The sequence below is a fragment of the Miscanthus floridulus genome, chromosome 15 (genome assembly GCF_019320115.1).
Source record: "Miscanthus floridulus cultivar M001 chromosome 15, ASM1932011v1, whole genome shotgun sequence".
Taxonomy (NCBI): domain Eukaryota; kingdom Viridiplantae; phylum Streptophyta; class Magnoliopsida; order Poales; family Poaceae; genus Miscanthus; species Miscanthus floridulus.
In genome coordinates this window covers 85,688,782-85,712,280 of record NC_089594.1, presented here as the reverse complement: position 1 = coordinate 85,712,280, position 23,499 = coordinate 85,688,782, and the positions used below count along the sequence as shown (strand labels likewise).

At 47.6% G+C, this 23,499-nt stretch overlaps 1 pseudogene; it reads left to right on the top strand.

The window, feature by feature from the left end:
- The first annotated feature begins 12,458 nt into the window (after positions 1 to 12,458).
- LOC136509006 (phosphoglycerate mutase-like protein 4) lies at positions 12,459 to 17,423 on the top strand (annotated as a pseudogene).
- Positions 17,424 to 23,499: the final 6,076 nt, after the last annotated feature.

The following is a 23,499-nucleotide window of genomic DNA, read 5'->3' as shown; positions in this document are numbered from 1 at the left end:
TATGTCAGGCATGAAAATTATCTATGACAAAAGTGAGTTGTTGACCATTGGGTTAGATGTGGACTCTACAAATTGTTTTGCTAGAATTTTTGTGTTGTAAAAAAAGTGATTTCCCCATTAAATATCTAGGAGTACCCCTGCATCACACCAAACTGAGAAAACAGGACCTTCATCCTGTGATTGATAAAATTATAAAAAGTATAGCAGGTTGGAGAGGTAGGCTGCTGTCTTATGCAGGCAGACTTACCCTTTTGAAAGCTTGCTTGGCAAGTATACCCATTTATCTTCTTTCAATCATTAAGTTCCCTAGGTGGGCCATAGATATGATAAACTCACATATGGGTCATTTCCTATGGAATAATACTGAAAATCACCATAAATATCATTTGGCTCATTGGTAGTTAGTGTCCCAGAAAAAAGAGGTTGGAGGTTTGGGTATTCCAGATCTAAGGAGCCTGAACCTTGCACTGTTAAGTGCCTGGATCTTTAGATATCAGCTAGGTTCAAATGCTATTTGGACCATAAATATAGGTTAGATAAGCCTAACATGTTCACCTGCCCTGAGGCTGGGGTGTCTCCTTTCTGGAAAGGAGTTATGTGGGCTATGAAAGCTGCTCTTTTGGGGATCAAGTGGGTGGTAGGTGATGGCAGGAAGGTGCGGTTCTGGGAAGATCATTGGATTGGGAACTCTAGTTTGGCGATAGTTATTGGCCCTTGTATGTGATTTGTGATCAGCAAGGGAAATCCACTAGGGAGGTTTGGGATGGGGAAAATCTGATGTTAACGTTTAGGAGGAATGTAGAACTTATGGTTTGAATTGTGCAATGTGATTGAGGATATATCCCTCTCTGAATAGGAGGACCAAATTATGTGGAGCTATACATCTTCTGGTAAATATACAGTGCAGTCCTTGTATGCTGTGATTAACCAGAGAGGAATTGTCCCTCAATTTGTGAGCTCCATTTGGAGAATCATGATTCCCCCAGGGTGCATTTTTTTTTAACGGTTGCTGTCCAGAAATAGATTACTAACGCGAGATAACATGGCTAAGAGTGATCCCACATGTTTGTTTTGCTGTGAAGGTGAATCTGTCAATCATTTATTTTTTGAGTGCTGCATGAGCAGCAATGTTTGGAGTATTGTTTCTGAAATCCTAGGAAGAGAAGTGGGGAAAAGCTATGAAAACACAGCGGGTCTGTGGATTGCTAATAAACGGCATGCTGTCACTTCTGCAGTTCTATGGGCCATTTGGAATGTTTCGTGGACAGGATTGATGGTGTTACTGAAGATCGTGGGTTTGTTGAGAAGATGGATGGCGTTGTTCAGGCAGGAGATTGGAGCGAAAGTGGGGGAGTTTGCAAGTCGTCTGGAGGTCCGAGCTTGCTCTCCTCCTCAGATCCTGTGGAGGCTGGCCAGAGGAGACGAGGGTGTCATCAGAGTTGGAACAATCGGCTGCTCAATTAGTGTAGCTTCGGGTCTTTCTGAGAGCCTGCTAAGTGTGGATGGGTTGCCAAGTTTGAGTAGTAGACGTGATGCAGTTTTCAGGTCTTAGACCTTTTGGCGGGCGCGCCTGGTACGCTTGAACTTTGAATGATGTTGATGTTGGATTTTGATAATACAAAAGCAGGGGACCCTCCCTTTTATCTAAAAAAAATAGAAAAGAAAAAGGAATTTGAAACGATGCACGCCAAAATGACTAGAGTTGTTTACACATGCTACTCCTACGTCCTACGAACCAACGGCGTTGACCAAACTAAACGATCTCGATTTGCCTTGCGCATGTGCAGCTAGCGGTGGCCGGTGGTGGCCAAGTGTGAACGCCTCCGCGATAATGGTGGAGGCGGTGATTTGCTATGCTAAGTGTCGTTTTCTTGTGCATCTGCATCTGGTCATCGCCTCGACAGTGTCTGCAGATCTCGCCGGCCGCCGCGATTTGCTAGACAAAAGTGAATTTGCATTTGATGCATCGGAGGAGAAAGAACTTTTTTGTTGGAGCCTGATCTGATGAAGTGGTGATGATGATCTGAATATGATGCGCCGGCCACCGAAAAGTCCGAAAGCAGCAGCAGCAGCAGCACCAAGCCGGCGGCCGAAAAGGAGCTTACCACATTACCACACTCGGAATAGAAATAAGGAGTCCTTTTGACACTGGCGGATCGGACGGGACGGACGCCTGAAAAATCCAAGATGCAGGGAAGATCGTGTTAGTTCGTAGCTACTACCTCTGTCACGTTCGTGTATGACGTGGACAAAAGCGTAGGCCACGTACATATTATTGTCAACCGCGTGAAGTGTGAACCGCATCTTCAACTAGCCGTGTGTCTTCCTCTTCCCTCCTGATCTGATTGCTTAACGCGATTCGCTTTTCCCCTTCAGCTTGCAAGTTGGAAGAATGGAAACCATTGACTTCACAGAGAATATATATATTCCACGTACTGGTGTTAATCACTCGACATATCCCTGATAATCCGGTCTTCCTCAAATCTCCGTCTCCCGTCCACAGACACATCCCAGCTGCCGCTGCGGCCCACGAGCAGTCGAGACCAATGCCGCTCATCAAGACCCGTGCGTCCGGCGCCGGCGAGGAGGAGTTGTCAAGCTTGGCGGAGGTCGGACACGTGTCGACATCGGAGGGTTTGGTGGTTTCGTCCTCAAAACCATCGGAGGGGTTTGGTGGTTTCGTCCTCAAAACCATCCGATGCAGGTTTACGGGTTTGGGCCTTAAAACCCGGGCGGAGGTTCCGATGCGGAACGGACGGCACATGGCGGCATCGGAGAGTTCGCGTCGAGGCGAAGCTACCGGTGAGAAGGCGCGGTGGCCGTCGGATGAAGAAAGAAAAAGTTGGACGGGTTTACATCTGGAGGGTATTTGGCACTGGTAGAGAACCGAGCTTTACTCCTGGTGGGGAACCCCCTCTAGTCCCGGTTCCCCACCCGGGAGCAAGCATCCGGGACTAAAGGGGGGTCCTTTAGTCCCGGGTCAGGAACCGGGACTAAAGGAGGACCTTTAGTCCCAGTGGGTAACACCAACCGGGACTAAAGGTGCCTCCTGACATGCCACGATGGCCGGCACCTTTAGTCCCGGTTGGTAATACGAACCGGGACTAAAGGTTTTTTTCTTTTTTCTTTTCTTTTCATTTTTTTGTTTTCTTTTCAAAATAGGTTTTCGAAGTCGTATTGTACGCTGCTAATTATACATTTATACGCGCATATAGTATGTTTCGGTTCAAGCACAATGAACGTATTAAATCACACAATTCAAGCATAGAAATATATATATATATATATATATATATATATATATATATATATATATATATATGCATGCATGCATCATATATATATTTACATGCATGCATGCATATGTGTATTTTACATTATATTATTTCATGTGCATATATTACAAAAGATTGCATTACAGTTGTTGTGACATAACAAGTTTCCTCTCATCCTCTAGCTTGGCTTCAATGACAGTGTTGGGTCGAAGTAAAACTCGTCCTTGGAATCGATGACCTGCTCATTAAAAAAATCCGGCTATAGACTCTTGAATTGCTTTGATTTGGTCTTGCCGTATGACCTTTTCCTCCAACCATCGAGTCTACAGGTTTGAATTAAAGGAAAATAAATTAATATATGTACATATATATATAAAGACATAGTAACACAATCAATAATAATAATTAAATGAATATATAGTGTATTTTTAACGTACTTTGAGTCTCTCTGTAGGAGTTCTTTGGGAGAGCACCTTGATAAACTTGCAAACATAGTAACCACAGTAGTTGTTCCCCCTGTTCCTGCCTCAGACACCACTTTACGAGAAAAATATTTGTCATCCAATCTGGTGATCCGGTGAAAGCTATATGTTTAATTAATAAAGATGATGCGATTCAGGGGACTTACTTTCAAAGGGATTACATTCAGTGGCGCTTTGCATTTTTCCATGTGTTGCTTCTCAATAAAGATTTTCCAAACACTGCCCAATAAAAAATTTGTCACGTCATCAGATATAGTTAATCATCATGTTTGTGTGTATATATACTTGCTAGAGATCCCGAAATTACCTCTGGATAATATCTATCATATCTTGGTAGTCTTGTTGTGGTTTTCTCATCGAGTCATAGATTATCAAGTGACTTTTCACCAGATCGATGTCCATCAATATCCAGTGATTGCTGCATGTGTTTATAGGATATAACACATAACACTCATTAATTAACTAGAATCAACATATGAGCCATTAAGGATATGATCGACATGATTAACACTTACTTGAAGTTATAGGGAAAGAGTATATCCTTCTTGTGGCGTTGGTTCACTAAGAAGTTCATGAGGTTACTCTGTGACTCAGACTTTCAATTAGTCTTTGGAGTAATTGGGTCTTTGAATACTATATGGAGATCAACAAAACCAATTTCATTGCAGCCTTCCTTTCTGAGCTCTGTCATTGTAAATCTGCATATATATAATACTTGTTAGGATAATTTATATGCATATACACACATATGATGAGTTTAATAATAGATCGAAAGAATTATTACTTACAGGCAATAGTAGTTAATGATAACTTTGTCCAGAGAGGTCAGGTGGCATAGTTGATGAAATTCTGCAAAGTCAACATACATAACATCATCGTCACGGAACCAATGTTCGTCTCTAATTCTGACACCAACGCAGAAGTCTCCACTGGTAGATGCCTGCATGTACCACTTGTTTAGCAGGTACATTTGCGTCCCCAGATCAGATAAGGCTTGAGGGTTGTATAGACTCTGGCCTAGTACAAATTTTTTCTTCCAAATATCATCCTCCGCCGCACTCTCAATGTTTCCATCACCAAACATCTGGTAAAGGTCGAGACCAGTCTCATTAAGAAATTCACCAAGGTGATCCAAATCGACATCCGGAGGTATGTTTGCCTGATGCATTAATCCTAAATTCGAACCATATTCATTACCAACAACTAGCGGGGGGATTGATTGGTGCGCTTATTGTACGAGTTGGGCAACTCCTTTCCCTGCCCGCTTCTTTTTCTATGCCGCCTCAATTGACTTGGTGAGAGTGCGGTCATAGTCTGATAACGTTGATTTAGACGGCTTACGAGATTCCCGATGTTGTTGCTGGTAAGAAGTCACCTTTTTTCTTAGAATATCTGGAGCTACGAAGAAGTACGGTTTCTCCGGGTTTCTCCTTGCTTCTTGATTCATTTTAAGTTTGTCATAGAATCTAGACATGTCTTTTTTATATGCATCAGTTCCTTCTTCCTTCTCTTCAGATATTATTTTGGGAATAGCCCTTAGTTTCACGGTGGCTTTCTTTGCAGGCGGGGACTGGTTCTTTGTTTGAGGGGCTGGCCTCTTGCTAGGCTTCTTGGTAGGCGGGGGCGGGGGAGGCGTTGGAGACCTCCTTGGAGGTGTTGGCAGTGGCGTTGGAGACCTCCTTGGAGGTGGCGGCTGCGGCGTTGGAGACCTCCTTGGAGATGGTGTGGATGCAGCCTCGTCTTCCAACACAATGTCATCGTACAGAGCACTATGATGATCTGGCGATTAAACAATTGGATTTAGGTTGGGGGAGGATCTGCTACAAAAAAAGGAATGACATATTATTATGAGCAGATTGTTAATTATTTAAGCCAATACAAATTAATGATGTAGTGTTTTCATCCGCACGTACCTATGGTGAGGTAGTTCAGGAGGAGGTGGAGCCGACATCCCTGGAATGATGATGTAGCGCTTGCGCCATAGAATGAATGTCTTCTCCGCTTCTCCAAGAGTCTTCTCGCCATCACCTCCAGGAATGTCAAGAGGCAAATCACTAAAACCTTTTTCAGCTTTATCTACCGAGATGGTAGCATATCCTTCTTGGATTATATTCCCATGAATCCTTGGTGTCTTGGTTCGGTCGATAGGATTAACAAGACCGATAGCCACCTTGATTGTGGAATTCTCCTTCGGAATGTGTAGCTCACACGTTGTACAAGGTTCAGTGACGTCATCCACAGGGAAGCGTAGTCCTGTGTCCCCTTGATTTGGTATCTCCGTGGAAGCGCAGCTGCTTTTCAACTGAACAGATTGGCTAATGTTGATTCCTGGCTCTGATGCCTGCTTGCTTGCACTCACTGCTATTTGCACTTGCCTTCTGATTTCCTCCTGCATTCTCGTTTCAAGGTTTTTTTCCCGCTCCTGTGCTTCACGCACCGCTTCTTCCAACCTCTGGAGCCGTTGTGCCTCTTCTTCCTTCTTTCTCTGGCGACTTCTGTAGGAAGGTCTGTCCTGAGGGAATCCATGCTCCCACGAGACACTTCCTTTGCCTCTAGTTCGGCCACCATATTCAATAGTCCCGATGGCGTATGTCAGCTCATCCTTCTCTCTGTTGGGCCTGAACGCACCACTAGCAGTAGCTCTCTAAGCATAAAACAATCTTTCTGCTGCTTCTTGCAGTCTTCTTTGGATGCAGGTTGTCTCTTTCTCTCAAACAACGCAGGTCCTGTCGTGCTTCGAATGTGTCCTTAGGCTTTCCATACACACCCATAAAGCCTAGCAGGTTCACACAAAGATTCTTCGTCAGGTGCATCACGTCGATCGAGCTACGGACCTCCAGGACTTGCCAATAGGGTATGTCCCAAAATATGGACTTCTTCTTCCACATGGGTGCGTGACCGTTAGCGTCTTTCGGAATAGGTTGGCTTCCATGTCCTTTTCCAAAGACGACTTTCACATCATTGACCATATCGAGTACATCCTCACCGGTTCGGTTGCGAGGCTTGGTCAGGTGGTCTGCCTTCCCTTTAAAATGCTTGCCTTTCTTTCTTACGGGGTGATTTGCAGGAAGAAATCGATGATGGCCAAGGTACACGACCTTTCGACATTTTTTCAAGAATACACCTCTAATATCACTAAAGCAGTGTGTGCATGCATTATATCCCTTGTTTGACTGTCCTGAAAGATTACTTAGAGCAGGCCAATCATTGATTGTTACGAACAACAATGCTCGCAGATCAAAGTGTTCCTGTTTGTACTCATCCCACACACATACATCTTCTTTATTCCACAAAATGAGAAGTTCGTCAATAAGTGGTCTCAGGCTTCGGGCCTTAGATGAGCACAGGCATCATAATGAACTTCCGCTTCATGCATAACCAAGGAGGAATGTTGTAGATACTTAGAGTAACAGGCCAAGTGCTATGGCTACTGTTCTGCTCTCCAAAAAGATTGATACCATCTGTACTTAAAGCAAACCTTAAGTTTCTTGCGTCATTTGCAAACTCCGGGAATTCTCTGTCGATTGCTCTCCACTGGGACCCATCAGCAGGGTGTCTCAACATATTGTCTACCTTACGGTCTTCTTTGTGCCATCATAACAATTTTGCATGTTCTTTGTTTCTGAACAGACGTTTCAAGCGTGGTATTATAGGAGCATACCACATAACCTTGGCAGGGATTTTCTTACGCGGACGTTTGCCCTCAACATCACCAGGGTCATCTCGCCTGATCTTATACCACGACGCATGGCATACCGGGCATGCATCCAATTTCTCGTACTCTTTGCCACGGTACAGGATGCAGTCATTAGGACATGCATGTATCTTCTCTATTTCTAGCCCCATAGGACAGACAACTTGTTTTGCTTCGTAGGTAGTGGCGGGCAATTCATTGTACTTTGGAAGCATCTTCTTTTGGATTTTTAGTAACTCTCCAAATCCCTTGTCAGATACACCATTCTTTGCCTTCCATTGCAGTAATTCTAGTGTGGTTCCCAACTTTTTCTGCCCTGCATCACAAGTTGGGTACAATAATTTCTTGTGATCTTCTAGCATCCGCTCAAACTTGATCTTCTCCTTTTCACTTTCACATTCTCTTTGTGCGTCACGAATGACCTAACAAAGATCATCAGCCGGCTCATCTTCTACGGCTACCTCTTCTTCAGCTTCTCCCATTGCAGTATCATTGAAGCACGCACCATCAGGAATAATATCATTGTCGTCCCATTGTTCTTCTTCACCTTCTTCCATTACAACACCGGTTTCTCCGTGCTTTGTCCAACAAATATAGTTTGGCATGAAATCCGACTTGAACAAGTGTGAATGAAGAGTCCTTGAGCAAGGATATTCCACCGTATTCTTACATATGGCACATGGGCAGCACATGAAACCGTCGCGTTTGTTTGCTTCGGCCGCACGTAACAAAGAATGCATGCCGTCAATGAACTCTTGGGAGCGGCGATCAGCATTATACATCCAATGACGGCTCATCTGCATTACATGACATAAATATCATATTAAAACCTAGATCATAATTAATTATTTATACAACATGCGTGCCACCACAAAAGATACAAATTTATGAAAGCATCGCTACAATGTAGACAATCCCAAGTACCACTAAAAGAACTAAAGCTAAAATACATTTCAGGAGCACAAGGATTTCGCGACCAATCTCAACTAAAACAGACAGATCCCCCGATTGTGCAACATCTTTGGGCTTCTTCGGCTGGATCACTACCTCATTAGCCGCCGTATCTGCCTATTGTGCAAGATATTTTTGCACGAGTTCAACATACTCTTCCTCCCAGTAGAAGCTTGAACATCGTCCACTGCCATCCCACTGAAATTAAAACAAAAAATTAGAACTTTAATCACAACCATCATGAAAATAGGTATAAACTAACCATAATCATTAAATACGATAAAATAACTCACATTGCGATCCAGACACTTGTAGAAGATACGATCCTTGTTGGGACCCTCCTTCTTCACTCGGTACTCCATCACAATCTTCGTCTCATCACGACACTTACCGCATGGAATGAGAGGAAGGCCCGGCCTAAGTCGCTTTGGAAACCCATGAGAGGCCGAGGACCCGGAAGCAGTTGTCATCTACTCTCTATACTCATTTTTTAATACACTATAAATTTCTCCTTTTATAAACAAATAAAATTAACAAACTATAAAATTATCTAGATCTCTAAACAATGATATTTTTAATGGTCATTGTCTTCTCGTCTTTTACTGCAGCAGGTAAGTAATTCACATGATATTTCCGCAAATTAATAGAAGAATGGGAGTGTACACACATAACAGACTACTGCGACGATATCGGGACGTGTGAATAAATAACCATCCGTACTAGTTGACCTTGCTTACGTGATCATCTCGGCGAGCATTTCTCCACCGGACGGCACCGTACTTGGCCACGGAAGAGCTCCAATTCTACGAGGAAGGGAACACGGTCTTCCACGACCGTTGCCGCTCTCCCTCGTAGAATCAAAGCTCCTTCTTGACGTCCGTTACCGCTCGGCAGAGAACATGCTCGCCGAAATGAACACGGTCCGCTAGTTCAACTAGTATGGATTTTCTATAATTTTCTAACTATTTTCTAAGCTTTTCATTTCATAAAAAGTTAAAATAAAAAGTGCGGTGATTGACAGACTACTGCGACGATATCGGGACATGTGAATAAATAACCATCCGTACTAGTTGAACTTGCTTACGTGATCATCTCGGCGAGCATTTCTCCACCGGACGGCACCGTACTTGGTCAAGGAAGAGCTCCGATTCTACGAGGAAGGGAACACGGTCTCCCACGACCATTGTCGCTCTCCCTCGTAGAATCAAAGCTCCTCCTTGATGTCCGTTACCGCTCGACAGAGAACATGCTTGCCGAGCTGAACACGGTCCGCAAGTTCAACTAGTACGGATTTTCTATAATTTTCTAACTATTTTCTAAGTTTTTATTTATATATACTACGTTTAGGTATGGTGATTGACAGACTACTGCGACGATATCGGGACATGTGAATAAATAACCATCCGTACTAGTTGACCTTGCTTACGTGATCATCTCGGCGAGCATTTCTCTACCGGACGGCACCGTACTTGGTCAAGGAAGAGCTCCGATTCTACGAAGAAGGGAACACGGTCTTCCACGACCGTTGTCGCTCTCCCTTGTAGAATCAAAGCTCCTCCTTGACGTCCGTTACCGCTCAGCAGAGAACATGCTCGCCGAGCTGAACACGGTCCGCAAGTTCAACTAGTACGGATTTGCTATAATTTTCTAACTATTTTCTAAGTTTATATTTATATATACTTTAACCTTCTTTCATGTAAATATGCAAGCTTGAAGTGATTTTGAGCTCAAATTGCTTACAAATGAAAAAAACCACAATAAAGAACCATAAATATATATAGTGAACAAAATGGCATAAGAAAATGGTGAAAAATGAGAGTATGAGATTGGTAACCTTTACAACTGAAGAATCGACGGAGGAATCGAAGAAATCGACGGAGGAATCGAAGAATGGATGGAGGAACAATGGAAGGAGGGAGGAAGCAAGAACACTACTGCAGTGAGCTTCAAGATGTGCTGAGCTCGGGCTCGGGGAGGAAGGAGGAGACGGCCGATTTATAAAGGGAGAACATTTAGTCCCGGTTGGTGGATCCAACCGGGACTAAAGGTAACTTTCCAACCCCGGGCGCAGCCACGGCCCGGGAGTAGACCTTTACTCCCGGTTGGAGCCACCAACCGGGAGTAAAAGTATACCTTTAGTCCCGGTTGGTGGCTCCAACCGGGACTAAAGGTCCCTGCCACCTCTGTCTGGCGCAGTAGCCGTTGGGCAGGGACCTTTAGTCCCGGTTGGAGCCTCCAACCGGGACTAAAGGTATTTCAAGTCCCAGGGACAAAAAATTCCGGGACTAGAGCCCATTTTGGCTGAGGATCAAAGGTCTGTTCTCTACTAGTGTGGGTTGTGTGCTTCATGTAAGGGCGTTTTTGTCTTTTGACGGGCGCCTATATATATGTGAAGGGGCCGGTTGGGCAGCTATCGTTGGAGGGTCACTCTCATTTGTGTAGTTTGAGAGGAGGCTAGGGTTACAAAGTGGAGTGTCTCTTGTTCTTAAGCTTTTTGTTATCCTACCTTTGATTTGGCTAGGAGTGGCTTGTAACCTGACCTCATGAAGTAATCCAAGGATCAATTTCGTGCTCCACTTATTCTCCTTTCTAAATCTGAAGTTTTTCCTTTTCCATGATTTTTGGAGCTATTTTAGGGGATTTTTCGTTCTTGCTTCGTTTCATCGTTTTGAGGTCGTTTTGATTCGTTCTTGTTGCCTTGGATCGATCTATGACATGAGTTGAAGCTTTTCACCGAAGGAAATCTACTAATTCCTCACGAGATCGTAGATCCGAGCAATTTTAGTTCTTGACCTAGTTTTTGGGACTTTTCCTTTTTCTTCGATTCGTGGAGTTAGAGTTTGTCTCGGGCCATGATCCTTTAGAGATAGCCCTTCTACTCCCTTGTGAACCCTCGTGCAAAGTTTCAAGTCATTTGGAGTTGATTTGATCGAGTTATGGCTTGAATTTGATTTTTCCCGAGAAACAGCTCGTTCATACCGGATGCGTCTGGTATGACCTAGTACATGTCTGATATTTCAAACTTTGGAGTTTTGAGCTGAAATTCGGTGGAGACCTTCCCTTTAGTGTCTAAGAGCTATGGTTAAAATTTCATGGTTTTTTGACACCATTTGATGGGGTTTTGGATTTTTCTCTCTCTGTCAGTGTAGTGCTAAAAAATACCAGATGCATACCGGACATGTCCGATATCATACCGGACATGTCCGATATTTACAGTTGTAGGGCTGAGTTTTCTTCAATTTGCTCGTTTGGGCTCCGATTTGTGTTCCGTCTGTTACGTTGGGTTTCTATCATTCCCTAGACTTTATCTAGGTGCTCTTACCACCGGTTGATTTGGGTGTCCGAGATTTGGGACCTTGCTTCTTCTCAATAGAAGTGGAGAGTCCCGGTTTCTTGTCTAGTCCTCGTTTCTCGTTCCTCTTGCTTTGTGGTGACCCGCTGTGTTATGAGGGAACATCCACTCTTCCTTAGGGTCATGATCATCACGTCGATCGTGTTTTCTTCTTGGGGTTTGATATTGGGACAGTGGTTGAAGATTTTGAAAGCAATTTGAGGCTCCCATTCACCCCCCCTCTGGTCGCCGTTTCCGGTCCTTCAATAATGCTGTTTTCAGCTAGTTACCTTGGCATCGAAGTAAGCATGCATCTGACTTATGCAGTATGCAGTAGGATATGTTGTAGTATTTGAACTATTCCTTGTAAACCAAGTTTGCTATCTCTCTATATATAATGAGCTAGAATAAGCGGCTAAGGTCAAGCCGCCCTCTGGCAGAACAAATAAATCACTTGTGTGTGTCACCTGGTCAACAGAATTGTGGTTATGCAACTCTAATATTCTATAGCAGTTCCATGATATGCTATAAAAATAAGTTGTTTACACGGGAACCAATACATGCATGCCAACCCACACCATAATCGACCAGATGATCTCGAAACGTGTGCAGACGTGCAGTAGTGCCGTTTATATATGATCAAGTTGCATTGGCGACTCAGTGATTGATGCTCCTCCTGCCGGTGCCGGCCACTGGCGGAGCAGATCGAAACAAGCTGACTTGATCTCGTTCAAACCGCGCGCACAGCAGCCGATCGAGCAGAGCGTCGTGCCACACGAACGACGCTGGTGCGTGCCGGACTGCCGGCGGCCCTGCGAATTGTGTTGTGATGAGCATGTCGGCGGCGTCGCTGTCCGTCCTCGCTTTTCCCTTAGCTTGCAAGCCATTGACTGGGGAGTTTGGTGGTGGCGGTCAGCGAGACAATCGCCATCACGCGTTATATTCCCTGTCATCTTGTACTACAGACAGCCTCGTCCTTCATTCCGGTCGTCTTCCTCTCCGTCTCCGTCGTCCACGGACAGGAGAGAAGGCCGTCGGCGGGGCCGCGAGCAGTCGAGCACAAACCAACCGAGCCATGTCGCCCACCCCTGCGCCGGGCGCCGGCGCCAGCGAGGAGGAGTTGTCCACGGAGGTGGTGGTGGTCCGGCACGGGGAGACCGCGTGGAACGCCTCCAAAATCGTCCAGGTTCCGTCCGTCCTCGATCGCCGCCCCCTCTCCTCTCCTGAGTCCTGAATTCCTGATTACTGCATCTGTTCATGCGTGCGTGTGTGTGTTTTGAATGACCCCATCCCGTCAGTCCAAATCATACTCCCAAATGTTTGGCGGATGGTTTCTACGCAAGCTGGTTGGTGCTTTTTTGTTGTAGAGAAAACGTTGTACCTGATAACATGGCTGATAATTATTAAGTTCAAATGAACAGGGCCTAATGTTTTCATGTCTGACAAACACATATCTGAAACTGCAACTGCAAGCTTAGCTTCTCTGATCTGCCTAATAGTAGCTAGAAAACAACGGTACAATATCTCTGTACAGTATCTCTATACACCTCCTGCTCGGCGGCGCCTATCGGCAGCCGTTCGTTGGAGAACAAAGTCCTCGAGGACGTCTTGGATGACGATGACGAGGACGGGGAAGAAGACCAGGATGAAGATGCCCCTGCGTCCACCGCCGAACTCCTCCGCGCCTCTCTCGTCGACCCACACCGGACCATCGATGGTGCCGGTACGAGCTCCACCCTGTCTCCTCTCGCCGCACCCTTCTTCCCAGCCAAGCCGTCGGCGGGCAGATCCAAGGCTCTGCGTTGGATGGAGCATTCCAACGACCGTGACTTTGACTGCACACCCTCGGCCGGCCAGTCGCCGTACCTGGAAGCTGCTCGCCGGGCCATAGAGGTGACGGCCTCCCCCGTGTCTACGGTGCCGTGTGTGGGGGAGACATCGCATGCACATCTGGTCGCCATCACCAAGAAGCGGCGGCGCCGTAGTCGTAGAGCCAGGACCAGGGCAGCTGGCCCTGGTCCTCCAGTGGCGCCCCCACACCCGGCCGCTCGAGTACCCGCGCACCAGCGTATCGGCGCACAGCCGATCGCGCGTGTGCCCGTGCACCAGCGCCTCGGCCCGCGGGGCTGGGCGTCGGCGCTTGGAGGCCATCAACGTCATTGTCGTGAGCCAGGACTTGGGTCTCTGGTGAACGGCAAGCCGCCGCACATCCATCCTCTACATGCGCATCCTCGATGCCACGCCCCTCGGGCGGCCGCGCCTCTTGACACTGACGGCTACACGCTTGTTCAAAGTCGTCGGCAACGGCGCGGGCGCCGCAATGCCCGCCTCACCCTCGTCGCCACCGGCCAGTGCCGCCTTCGCTCATCGGTCTCTGCTTCAACTGTCTGGCGGGGGACCACATCGCCGCTCGGTTCACCTCGCCCTCCCGCTGCCTCTTCTGCCACAACACGAGGCACCGGGCGAGAAACTGCAAGCACCAACATCGCCGTCCGCCCCGGCGCCTCCATACACAGGAGCCCCTTGAGCGTTGTCTTCAGCGATGTGCTGCTGGAGGCAACAACGATCGTGCTGATTCGCACCCGCGCCAGCTCCACCCCGGTCGCCATGGCGTCGACAATGGCGGCGGTGGCCAGGGTGCTCCTGGTGCGCTGGTCACGCACGAGGCTCCTATCTTTGTCGGTCAGATTCTTTGCCCGGCCCCTTCGACGTCCACGGTGGCGGGTGGCAGCCCGCAGCCATCTCCACATGCGCCACATAGTGGCTCGGACGGAGCCACGCAGGGAACCAATGGCGTCCGTCGTCGACGCCGACGGCGCCAGAGAAAGCTACCGGGGGAGGTCAATGCTGCCACCTCTACAGACCCGCTCGCGCTTGAGCTAGGTGAGGGTGTGGGGCCTCCCATATGGGTCGACCCGATGCTCGATGAGCTCGCTGCCTCCCTCGTCGCGAGTCAGTCAACACGTGCTCCAGTGCTGCGCCCATCTACAGTTGCCTCTCTGGAGGCCCAGGCAGCGCTGGCGGACACTCGTTTGCCGCCTCGGATGGTTCTGCTCGGCTTGGCGGATGCTGAGGCGCCGGGGGCGGACGGGGTGGACCCCTATGTTGTCGACGCGGTTGTGGCGGACACCTGTTCGCCACCTCGGATGGCTGCGCTTTTCGCCGATGCTGAGGAGCCGGGGGCGGATGGTGTGGATCCGTCCGTCGACCTCGCGACTACGGCAACTGATGTTGAGGCACCGGGGGTGAATGGTGTGGATCCCTCCGTTGTCGCCGCGGTGGGTGCTGAGGCTCCAAGGGCGGATGGTGTGGATGCTCCCGTCGACGCTGCGGTAGCAGCCCCTGACAACATCGACGTCGCAGACCTCTTCTTCGACTCCCTTCGGCTGCCACTACAGGGTCTCCTGCACACGCCGCCGCGCCCATGCGCCGCGCGCCAGGAGCCTGCTAGCCTGGTCCCTCGTCGCAGCGACAGGCTCGCGGCCAAAGCCGCTTTCCGCGACCCCAACCCGGAGAAGCAAGCTAAACGCATGCTGGTGAACAAGTGGGAGTGTAGGCCGGACAACGCCGTCAACGACACTCCGAATGACACGATCGCTGTCAAGTTCCATGAGACGTTCGACGGGCCCGTATCCCCTCGGAAGTGGGAAGCGATGGGCGAGCTCATGCCTATGCTTGCAAAGCGCTGGAACGTTGCCAGTGAGGTGACGCCCTGAGCTGTCGCCACGCGTCGGGCCTTCCTCCCGTTTTGGTCACGCCAATGGTTATTTAGTTAGTACAACCTAACGACTCCGTCACTTTGTGGCGATTTGTGTTTGTGTGCCCTCCGTGTTAGATATGGCCCCTCGCCGTGACTAGCACCGGAGATTGTAAAACTCTCTGATTCCACTTAATGAAGCACGTGCAAATGCAAATGCATGCTTTCGAAAAGAAAAAGTGTCAGGGGTCGTCTAGTGGGCTGTGTATATACCACACAGGCCCAAGACGGCAGGGGACAAGCACTACAAAAGAAGCAAGCTGCAGCAGTTGAGGGGGGAACAAATTATCTGAACATTACCTTTTACCCTTACCTTTAGTTCATCTTTCCCAACTCTCCCTCCTCTCTATCCTCAGATTCTCCTGGGTATGTACTCAGATTTGCTACTTGAATCAAGTTATTTGTTAGTGAATCCAGTTAGGTTGCTAACATTAAGCTCGTAGCCTGCACCCGTTGCCGTTAGATGTAGGAGATGACAAACCTACTGCTATTGTCACTAATCCTTACATTCAGTAACCGCATGTCATGTTTCCCATAAACTAGGAATTCTTACCCAACTCATCCTTCACCAATGACCAGGGACAACTGGATCCGGAGCTAAATGAGGCTGGCAGGCAGCAAGCCGTCGTGGTAATGTTTTGTTTCTCAAACCGCTATGCAGAACGTGATGAATATTTTTTTTTACGGCAAAACGTGATGAATATTCCCAATCAATCCCACTATTCTAGCACTGACATTAATATTTCTGGCCAAAATTCTTGTAACTAAGGTTGCCGGCCGTCTGTTGAGCGAAGCCAGGCCTGCCGCCGTATACTCTTCTGACTTGAGGCGAGCCGCTGAGACTGCTGAAATCATAGCGGGAGCTTGTGGTGTATCAAATGTAAGTGCTCTCTGCTGTCATTGTTTTTTTTTTTGGAAGGAAAGAATAGTGTGTATACAGTACATACATTCTATATTTGTTCCCCTTTCTTTTCGAGATCGTGCTTTAGCACGTTTTTGATTAAGTAAAATAAAGGAGTTCTGTTACAGTCAGTGTCAAGTTAAGGTAATCCAAAGATTTACCAAAACCCAAACTCTTCACTCTCACCAAACTCGCACGTGGTTGTAGTTACACAATAAACATAATTAATTGTATGTACCATTTCAACAATAATTTTGTACGTATGTCTCACAGGTGGTGTTGAATGAGGCGCTGAGAGAAAGGCACATGGGATATCACCAAGGTCTCACGTGGCACGATGCTGTTCAGGGTAGTGGAGAGAGCATGAATCAGCTGAACGAACGTTGTGTCTCCTACTTGAATAAGATTGCTCAACAACACATTGGTAACCAACAAATGTCCTCATCTCCTCGTTTTGCTTCAAATAGGCTTAACAATCACAAGAATCTATGTTACATTTCACTGCCTTGGCCCTCTGAATATCTGCTAACTAAACTAAAGCTTCAAATAGGCTTACCAACAGAATACATGCTCACTCACTACAAGTTCTGAACTCCCAAATGTTTTGGAATCTCTGCTAATGATGCTATTATATACTACATTAACAGGGGAGCGAGTGGTGGTGGTCTCCCACGGCGCAGGCCATACTTGGGCTCTGCTGGCACGCTAATCCACTCAACAACTTCACGAGCAAGGACATCCCCAACACTTCGCTGAACGTTTTCCGTATCTCCGGCGTCACCGGGCAGTGGACTCTTGAGAGGTGGGGAGACGTGAGCCATCTTGGAGGAAATCAATTTTAGTTCCGCTGCTCATGCAGTCGTCATACGTACGGTTTCAGAACGAATAATTGTGTGGATTGAATCGTCTTCGAAAAGTTATTCTGTGATATTGTAACTTTATTTGTTGCATTGTTTAAAGAAGAACCAGTCGTACGTAATTGGATTTTGAAATTGCATTGAGCTACGTTTGGTACCGATCCGTAAAAACTTTTCAAACCAGAGTAATTAAAGATGTTATTAAAAACAAGTTGGCTCCTGCTGAGGGAGAGAGAGCGTTGCATTGTGGAGGCAACTACTTCCCCCATCGTCCGTCGCCCGTCGCCACCGCCAAACCAACCGCCCATGCCGCCAATCCACCATTCATGCTAATCAACACGTACCATAATCGACCGATCAGACGATCTCGATAAGATGTGCGGTGCCGTCGAGGACAAGTCAGTGTGTCCCCTCCTCTCTCTCTCTCTCTCTCTCTCTCAGCTACGCGTGCGTTGTGGTCAAGTTGCATTATAGTGGCGACTGATTGATGCTCTACGGCCGGTCACTGGCGAAGCAGGAGTGCTCTCTCTGGCCTCGAAACGTTCATCGGGCATCGCAACACCAAACGTTTGCAGGCCTGAAGATGGAAACATATTGGTAGCTAGCTCTATGCACGTTCGTGTGAATTGTGTCCGTACGTGTCGGCAAAGTACTCCTTCAACTTTGCAAGAATGCAAGGCATTATTGGCTAGGGTTGGGGTTTGGTGGTCAACTAGACAAAGCACCGTCACAAGCAAGCGCTATCACAAGAGACACAGAGGATGTGCTCGATCAGCATGGTGGAGTGGGTGTCCTTAACCTTAAACCCGGTCCTCTGATCTGTTGGACCATCCTGAGTTCTTCGTCTCTTTCGGAACGTATAAGTTTTTTTCTCTTCGTTGTATCCTGCGTTGTTTTATCAAAATAAACCGATTCATGGATGTTAGCTTATGTTCCGTGAAATTCTTATGCTCCAAAGTCATCATAATCTCCTTCTTCTCTGGTGGAGTAGACACCAGGATTTGGAGAGTTAAGCCTAAGTGCTGCTCTATAATCATATCTAGATATCTCTATCTAGCTACTTACTATTCCTACTAATTGTGAACACATGGTTGAGACGTGTCTATGTGTGTGTGGTGAATGATTGACACATGTGTGAAAGGTTTGAGGTTTTTTCGGTTGAGTCATATTTTATATATGTGCTTGATTATGCTAATGGCTAACCGGAGGTGTTGCGTGAGTTGTGTTGTATCGTGTGTGTTGTGCAACATGTCTCTTGGCTTGTGGTGCGTAGGTGTGGAGCTCAGAGACGGTGGTCAACGGCAAGGTAAAGGTCAAGTAGAGACGTGTCGTGCCAACAGACCGGGAGTGGTGAAGGGCAGACGCAAGGCTTGGACCGAGGGACCAGGAGGCCGGGTGACTAGCCGCAGGTGCTGACACTTGGGGACATCGACAAGCGCAAGTGTACATGGGTGATGAAGACGGCGTCGGCCAAGTCAAGGTGGAGGCGATGGTGTTGTGGCACTTGGCGGAGGCCGGACACACATCTACATGGGAGGTGTAGATGGCGTTGGTCGAGTCAAGAAGGAAGCCGATGGCGTCAAGCTTGGCAGGAGGTCGGACAAGCATCGACATCGGAGGGTTTGGTGGTTTCGTCCTCAAAACCATCGGAGGGGATTGGTGGTTTCGTCCTCAAAACCATCGGAGGCGTGTTTGGTGGTTTGGGCCTCAAAACCATCGGAGGCGGGTTTACGGGTTTGGGCCTTAAAACCCGGGCGGAGGTTCCGATGCGGAACGGACGGCACGTGGCGGCATCAGGGAGTTCGCGTCGAGGCGAAGCTACCGGTGAGAAGGCGCGGTGGTCGTCGGATGAAGAAAGAAAAAGTTGGATGGATTTACATCTTGAGGGTATTTGGGTTGTGTGCTTCATGTAAGGGCATTTTTGTCTTTTGACGGGCGCCTATATATATGTGAAGGGGCTGGTTGGGCAGCTATCCTTGGAGGGTCACTCTCATTTGTGTGGTTTGAGTGGGGGCTAGGGTTAGAAAGTGGAGTGGCTCTTGTTCTTGAGCTTTTTGTCATCCTACCTTTGATTTGGCTAGGAGTGGCTTGTAACCTGACCTCATGAAGTAATCCAAGGATCAATTTCATGCTCCACTTATTCTCCTTTCTAAATCTGAAGTTTTTCCTTTTCCATGATTTTCGGAGCTATTTTAGGGGATTTTTCGTTATTGGTTTGTTTCATCGTTTTGATTCGTTCTTGTTGCCTTGGATCGATCTATGACATGAGTTGAAGCTTTTCCCCAAAGGAAATCTACTAATTCCTCACGAGATCGTAGATCCAAGCAATTTTAGGTCTTGACCTAGTTTTTGGGATTTTTCCCTTTTCTTCGATTCACGGTGAAAGGATCAAGATGCCCAAGAGGGGGGTGAATTGGGCTAATTCGAAATTCTCTTGCAATAACCAAATCCTACGGATAGCCCAATTAACCCCTTGTGCCTAGAAAAGTGTTTCTATCAAACTAATGCACAACGAACTCACAACCTATGTTCCAAACTTACTCTAGCAAGCAATTCTATGGATGTAAAACAAGTATTGAATTGCTCAAAGTAAATACTCAAAGTAAGTGCTCAAAGTAAATAGAGAGAGAAAGGAACGTAGCGATGTTTTGCCGAGGTATCAGAGAGTCACCACTCCCCACTAGTCCTCGTTGGAGCACCCGCGCAAGGGTGTAGCTCCCCCTTGATCCGTGCAAGGATCAAGTGCTCTCTACGGGTTGATTCTTCGACACTCCGTCACGGCGAATCACCCAAAACCGCTCACAACTTGAGTTGGGTCACCCACAAGCTCCGCCGGGTGAACACCAAACTCCCAATCACCACCAAGCTATCTAGGTGATGGCGATCACCAAGAGTAACAAGCACGAACTCTCACTTGACCACGCAAAGCCTAATGAGAAGATGGATGCATACTTTGCTACTCTTGATTTGCTAGTGAGGCTACTCTCTTGGATTCTCAAATCACAAACACCTCACTAGGACCTTGCTCTTCTTGGCACTCACAAACGTGTTTCTCAGCTATTGGAATGAGCAAAAGCAACACCACACACGAGTGGAGCTTCTATTTATAAGGCAGCCTGAAAAACGAACCGTTATGAGCTTCTGCGGGATGACCGGACGCTCCGATCGATTTGACCGGACGCTCCGGTCAGTTCAACCCGTGCAATAGTTTTCAAGTGATGACCGGACGCTGTCAGGGTCTGGTCAGCAATGACCGAACACGTCCGGTCGCTCTTGGATGCTTACTGTACTCGACTAGATGCTGGATACTCAGGGTCCGGTCAGTATTGATCGGACGCATTCCGGTCGCACTTTCTCAAGTCTGGACCCTTACTGGAGTCGACCGGACGCTGGCCCTCAGCGTCCGGTCACATTGACCTTCCAGCGTCTAGTCACACCAGACTTGATCTCCTCGGTCAAATGAACTGATCGGACCCTGCGACCAGCGTCCGGTCGCACCGGAGCCAGCGTCCGGTCAGTATTTGACCCTCCATTCACTTCCAACTTTCGAACATATGTGAATGAAGTTTGCTCCAAAGGATCTTAGGCATTCATAGGAGCTACTTAGAGCTAGTTTTAACAAGCGTGCACCACACCTAACTCACTAGACTCAACTAGGTCAAGCTACCCGTTCATACCCCCCTTAATAGTACGACCAAAGAAAAAACAAAGTCCTAAACTACTCTAAGTGTCTTTCCAACTCCAATCGACACTTAGAACTTGTTATCCTTAACCTTGTCGTCCATCCTTTGAAAACTAAAATGATTTCCATCGTAGGGGCATGACAACCTTGATTGCCCAATCGATCTCCATTACCATGACCTAACTTAATTGCCTCTGCAAAACATATGTTAGTCATAGTAATCTTGTATTGACATTAATCACCGAAATCCAACTAGGGGCCTAGATGCTTTCAATCTCCCCCTTTTTGGTGATTGATGACAATACCACCTCAAGTATGTTATGGAGTGAGGTTTTTGACGGGTTTGGTTCATATAAGCTTTTGTCGATAAGAACAAAAGAGTTAGGCAAGCTTATATGATCCAAGCCAACACAATGTACTCAAAGGATATGAATTAAGCATGAGTACAAATAACAAAGCTCATTTGCTTCGAAGTTTAAACGCGGAAGCAAAAGCAAATGAGCATTACACAAGTGATATGACATGTAAATAATGTGAAGTGGAAAGCACACGTCATATATCAAAATCACGCAGATGGCACTATCACATATATATAATAGTATGCATGAAGGTAAACACACGAATGCATAAGTAATAGTGTATCACACAAATAAAACACCAAATTTATATAATAAGCTAATACTAGATAACTAGCTCCCCCTAAAACTCGCTCCCCCTGAGTCTACATACTCAAACCCTCTCCCCCTTTAGCGTCAAACACCAAAACCTAAGGGTCGGTCGGCGGGGCTGCAGTGGATGAGTCGGGCGCTGAAGTACGTGGAGCAATATGGAACTGAGCGCCATCATCATCTGACCCTGAGCTCTGAACTGACTAACCCTCTATGGCAGGAAGTGTCGCTGAAGCGGTCTAGGTCTGAGCTAGGGCTGGTGCTGCCTGCGAAGCTGCTAGTATGTCTGTCGTAGGATCTGATGAGGCGATAGACGAGGGGAGCCTCTGAGTAGTCATGATAGCTAGAGCTGCTGCTGCATAAGTAACTGCTGGATCTGAAGGAGCTGCTGCTGCCGCTGGAACTCGTCCTGACGAGCCTGAAACTGCGTGAAGTTGGCAGCTGTCTCCTATGCCTGTCGTGTCTGGTCCTGCTGCATCCGCTCAAGAATAGCTATCAATGCGGGGTCTGTCTACGGAGCAGGTGGAACAGAACTGGAGCTACCAGCCTCTGCATCATGTCTGCATGGAGGCATCTGAGGAATAGGCTAGTAGTCGTCATCAGAGCTATCACTATACTCGCTCACCTACTGTTGTGCCTCTAGCTCCTCCTTAGTGGCTGCTATCCCTCTGATGATCTCATCCTGCTGAGCTGCGGACTCTGGAACATTGGGACGATGGCTACGCTATCTGGGTGCCTAAGGAGTAGTGTGTGTCTGATCCTCTGTGACAGGTTGTAAGCTAGGAACTCTGTGGTGGCACCTGTATACTCATCCATCATACTAGGGGGCTTATCAAGCACTATTCTGCGGATGAGGAACGTGATCCAGTGAGCATAGGGAAGCTGCCTGCGACCCTTGAATCCCTCAGCTATAGTATCCTCCATCTCTGAAAGAAGGAGGTCCCAGATATCAAATACTGTCTGCTGCATGATGGCATTGAGAAGCCAGAGCTGTAAGCGACTCAGGCCCTTCCTGTATCCCAACCTAGGAAACAGTGTCCTCCTGATGATGGCCTCTAGCACTCTCGCTGTAGGAGTCAAGTCATTGGGGTTCCTGCTCGACCCCTCACCAAAGGGCTCCTTGAAGCAATGTCGCACTAAATCTGTAGGGGGCACCAACCCTCCATGAGGACGCCTGGGAGGCTCCTGCTGTCCATAACAAACCTCATGCATCTTGACAGGCTACTCCTATAGCCTCAGTATCTCTCTGGCTCTGCCACTCGTCACTCTGTAGTCTTTGCCTTTGAAAGCAAAGTGAATAAATCTGTGATGTGGATCGATGAAGAGTGAAGCATAAAACTGCCAGACCAAAGATGGTACATATATCCCTGTCCGTCCAATCAAATCTGTCAATCCTGGCAAATATGATAAGTAAGGCCGAATGTGCTCTCCGGCGGCTGCCACAATAGACTCTATCCGACTGACTCTCTGAGATCTAAACACTGCCCCACTGTTGAGATAAGCATTGTAGAAATCTTCCTGCAGTGGCGTGTAGAAACCCTTAGCTGCTCTCTCATCCCTCCTCGGAGGAAACCAAACTTCAAACTCAACAAAATGCAACTATTGAACCTGCCTAGCTGTAGCGGCCCTCAAGTCGAGGTGTACCACTGGAGGTGGACCCTATGGTCTAGGCGGAGGGCGTGACCCCCTGCGCTGTGTAACTGGCCTCGGTGGAACTGCAGCACTGGTACGACTCGAGCGGCGTAGCTGAGGTGCCGGCTTGGTCTCCTCGATCTGATGGGTCTGTTGTGCCTGCTCGCTCTCCTAAGTCTGCTGAACTGCCTCCTGCGCTGCTGACGGACCCTCCACAATGGCAACCCGTCGTCCTACAAACGTGGCAGTCCCAGCTGGACTACCGTGAC